This window comes from Gavialis gangeticus, unplaced genomic scaffold (assembly GCF_001723915.1).
Source record: "Gavialis gangeticus isolate Ggan-Ray unplaced genomic scaffold, GavGan_comp1, whole genome shotgun sequence".
In the NCBI taxonomy this organism is placed as follows: Eukaryota; Metazoa; Chordata; order Crocodylia; family Gavialidae; genus Gavialis; species Gavialis gangeticus.
Genome location: NW_017729025.1, coordinates 143,601,067 through 143,605,617, shown reverse-complemented (window position 1 = coordinate 143,605,617; position 4,551 = coordinate 143,601,067).

The window sequence follows — 4,551 nt, the reverse complement described above, 5'->3', positions numbered from 1 at the left end:
CCAGCTCCAGACTGGGACAGGAACCTAGTGCTAGAGCAGGGGCAGGCAATTATTTTGGGCAGAGGGCTGCTAACTTAATTTTGGCAAGCCCTTGAGGGCTACCTGACAAGCAGCGCAGGGCAGATAAATATTAATTTTTTAGGGGCCCCGTGGGCCGGATTGAATGGCCTGGCAGGCCGCATCCAGCCCCCAGGCCGCATTTTGCCCACTCCGTGCTAGCGGGTACAGCTGTAACCCTCCAGCATGAATAGAACTGCTCCAACATGAGTCACCCAGACACTCCACCATAACTCCAAATTGTCCCCCTTGCTGCCCTTCATGGATTGCCCCTGCCACCTCATATACCTCCTGGCTCTACTCTGTTCCTCATTATCGCACATAGCCTCATGCTCAGCCCCGGTCCACTGTGCCCCAAACTGATGGGCCTCACCACCTTCCTGTCCCTTCACTGTCCCATGAATCCATTGCACCCTGCACAGACTCAGGCCCATCACACCCCAGCCCCACTCACCCCTTACACCTCACCGAGCTCTCCCCTGCTCCTCTGAACATTCAGGACTCACTGAATCCCTCACTGAGGGACTGTGGGTCTCTTGCACCCCATGGGTGCTCCTCACCCACAATCCCTCTTGCTCCCAAACCCTCTCACATCCCATTTCATCCCCACAGACCCCATCAACCTCCAAACCTTATCTGCCCCTTGCACCTCCCCACTCCCATAATGCCACGGCCCCTCCTCACTCCACACCTTTCCCCTGAAAGACCTTCGGCATGGGCAACTGGTGCCTCCTGAGTCAAGGGGGCACTTGCCCCCCCCTCCCCCCAGCAGCCAGCCAGTGACTGGGGGGATCCCCCCGTGGCAGATCGTGACAACCCAGAAGGGCCAGGGGTGTGCCCGGAAGTGCCAGCGGCGCTTCTCCTGGTGCCCCCATTCCCCAGCCGGCGCTCTCAGGGGAGGAGTTGGGGGCACCAGCGCTCCCACCTGCCCCACCTAAGCAGGAAACACTGGCAGTCAGGGGGTACACCAGTGCTCTCAGGGGGTGCACGTGCACCCCTTACATGTCAACACTGCCCTTGGGTGCTTGTGACCTGCCCCCCATCCAGCCTCTTATGGCCTCTTCCCCTTAGTTCCTCTCACCCCACACAGCTCCCGACCCTGGGGCAGGTGGGAGAAGAGCTGTAACTGTCTTCCTCCCACTGCTCCCTGCTTCTTCATAGCATGCCAATAGTTGGCCTCCACTGCCCTCTACCCTCAATATACAGAAACAAATGGTTGGGGTCAGAGGATAGGACTTGCTTCAGCTGCTGGCAGTGTCCCTACTTGGGAAGACCAAGCCCTCTTATCCACCTTTACTGTGGTTGTGCCACTACTTCAGCTTCCTGCAGACTCTATCATCTGCCACAATGAATAACCCAGAGAAGGGTCACAGTAGTAACTTACCTCTTCGCCTCACCTTTGCAACTCCCTCCTGCCTCTGACTGCTGTCAGGGACCCTGAGCAGGCCAGCCAGCCTATGTCAAGTACCTAAGCAGCCACTCCTACAGTTAGTCACCAGCTACCAAACTCTTCCCCAGTTTAGGAACAGGGAGCACCCTGATTAGTCCCAGCTGGGGCCATAGGTTTCCAGGCCAGACAACAGTTTTGACCTAGTTTGCTGTGGCAGGACACTTGATTCCTGTTCTCTCTGTTTTTCCTGACTCCTAAGCTCAGCTTTCGCTTTTCCCTGGACTCTGGCTTTGGATTTCCCCTGCAGATTGGGTTCCTGGTTCCTGACCCTGACAGGGCAAAATCTGAGCATTAAGTCTGATGGCTAAAATTACAGATTTTTTAGTGGTTATTTAGTGCTTATTGCTTATCATTCAAGCTATTCAAAATAAGTGTAGCTGACTAGTGTGCTAGAAAGCAAAATATGGCTCTCCCAGCCTAGCAGGGAAGCAGTTTTGTAATAAGGCAGTTTTCACACATTCCAGAGAGAGATTTTTTTTTTGGAGTAGAGCGTGTCTAACGAGCTTTGAGAAGAGAAGCAGCCCATGCATTAAAAAAAATAAGAGTGCAGCTGCAGGAATTAACCTGTCCTGTTTACTAAAAGTCCCAATTAGGTATAGATTCTAACTATATGATCACAGCTTAGCAGACACCTCGTGCGTGAAATGCATGTGGACAGTGCCCTCGTTGTCTGGACAAGGTACGTCAGACTGGACCACCAATGAATGAGTACCAGCTAGATACACAATGAAGGGACTAAAGGTGTAACACTTGAGAGAAGCAAAGAGAAGGTATGTTCATTACTCAGCAACTTCCTTCAGGAGAGACCACCATAAACTGAAGACCCGCAGAAGATAATCGCGTGCTGGCCAGATGTGTGTCTTCCTGTGTGCATCCCTAGGGCACTGTGTATAAAGAGAGTTGTCGCTTGCTTGCTAATTTGTCATATGCTGCTGCTGTGTATCAGTAAAGGTCCCCAAGTTATCAATGGGATGTGTTGTGATTGGTCATTTTAGGGATGTTGCACCCTGCCCACAATTGAGTAAGGGCTGCTGATTCTTAAAATCAGGCTAAGTCAAGACAGGGATCAAGAACCTGTCCTAGATTACCCAAAACCTGGTCCCCTAACTGCTAAACAAATTGTGAGCAAATAGATGTTGCCACCTTTTGGTATACCACATTACAGGAAAATTAGTGGTGCAACGAAAGGCAGTAAGACTGCCACTATCACTGTGGGTATCTATTAGCTCTGTGGCAGCAGCGTATGAGCAGCCTGAGCTGCATGCACTCTCCAGCCATCCCAGGCAGGGGCTCTGGGAGCTTAAAGGTCAAGCCTATGGAGCAGCTGCTCACTTTCCCCTTACAGAAAGTTACCCTGAGGAATCCTTTCTTTTCCCCCCCAAAAATATTTATTTCTATATAAATAAATATATATATAACTCCACCTCCAGCATTCTGCCAAGTGGCCCCTGTGGTTCGCCTGGCAGCTCAAAGCACACTAAAAACCTGTTACATAGTTCACACCATGTAACTGCACACCCATGCACCCATCTCCATACCTGTACCCGCATCCACTGCCCTCGTCAGTGGGTCTTCTCCTGAAAAAGTCTATGCCAGACCCCTCTCCACCATATGAGGTTTGCCATTTCTTTCCTCTTCTGTCTTCTTACAGTACCAGTACATTTCACTTAGTCCCATTTTAATATGGTCCTCAACTGTAGGGTCTGAGTGTATGTTTATGAGCAGGTTCCTGGCTTTCCACAGGGCATACCTGGTTGAAGTGAGTTGCCTTTGCTGTCTGGTCAGGTACCTGTAAAGAACCGCTTCCCTGGTCAGGTTTTTTAAACCTGTCACCACCAGGAGGAGCACACGGACTTTCTTCCACATTTCTCTGGTATATGGGCAGTCCCAGAAGAGGTGGTTGATTGTTTCTGCCTGACAGCCACAGGACTGGGCAGTTCGATGGACCTCTCTATCCTGCACTGTTTTTCCATGCCCGCACAGGGAGTGGTCTGTAGGCAGCCTGCCAGTTCAGGTCTCTGTGCTCCTTCTGCAGGTCCTTGTGGAAGATTCGCTCCCACATGGCCTGGCAGCTGTCACCAGGTAGTAAGTCTACAGGCGATATGGTGTCTCTTACCACTTCCCTAAGCGTGGAAGCCCGCTTTCCCCTTCTCAGCCAGACCTGTCCCCCTGCACTTCAGGGAGTGGGGCTGCCTGCGCAGGGAAAGCTGAGAGATTAAATCATCCATTTGTCCTGCATCATCAAAGGCTGAAGGAGGGGCCATGCACATTTTGCCCAGCGAAGCAGATCAGAACTGCGTGGACCTGAAATGCTGGAGGCTGCAAGTGGGAGAGGAACAGTGGGAAAAAAACCCTTGATCATCCTCAACTCACTCTCCCTTTTAGCATCCACTCTCTGCCCCTGTGAGAGGTGGATAGCCTTGTTGTTTCACTCCCATCCCTGTGTGATGCAGGCCTATGTGGTGGGCACTGGGAAGATGGACCCACCCAGTAAAGCTGAAAACCCCGCTTTATATAGAGGAGGGGGAGCAGGAGCTAAAGGCACATCAAGTGATCATGGCTGGGGGTCAACTAAAGAAGAAAACAGGGGTGGGAGCAAAAGTCCAAGGTGCAAAAGAAGGGTGCCATTGAGCAGAGCACACCAGAGCTGCCAACCATTGGAGGCTGGGCAAGATGGACCTAGGGTCTGGAGGCAGTTCTGACCTCCTGATTTGCTGCGCAGCCCTGTGGTGGCACAGCTGATCCCATCCACTGCCTTTAGCTGGCCAGACCCAGCTGTCTGGGACAGGCTATTTAAATGATATTATATTGTATTATGTTATAATTATTACATATAATATTTATAACATATCAATACACATAATTATGACAACATATAATCGTATTATATTGCACTTTATTATATATTTTATACATGGTTGTATATGCATATGTACACAGATGCTTATAGACACGAGGCACCTCAGGGAAAGGCCAGCTCTTCCTTTCCCCTCTTTTTTTTCTTTTCACCCTACAGATCTTGGGGAGCCCTGCAAACCCCTCAC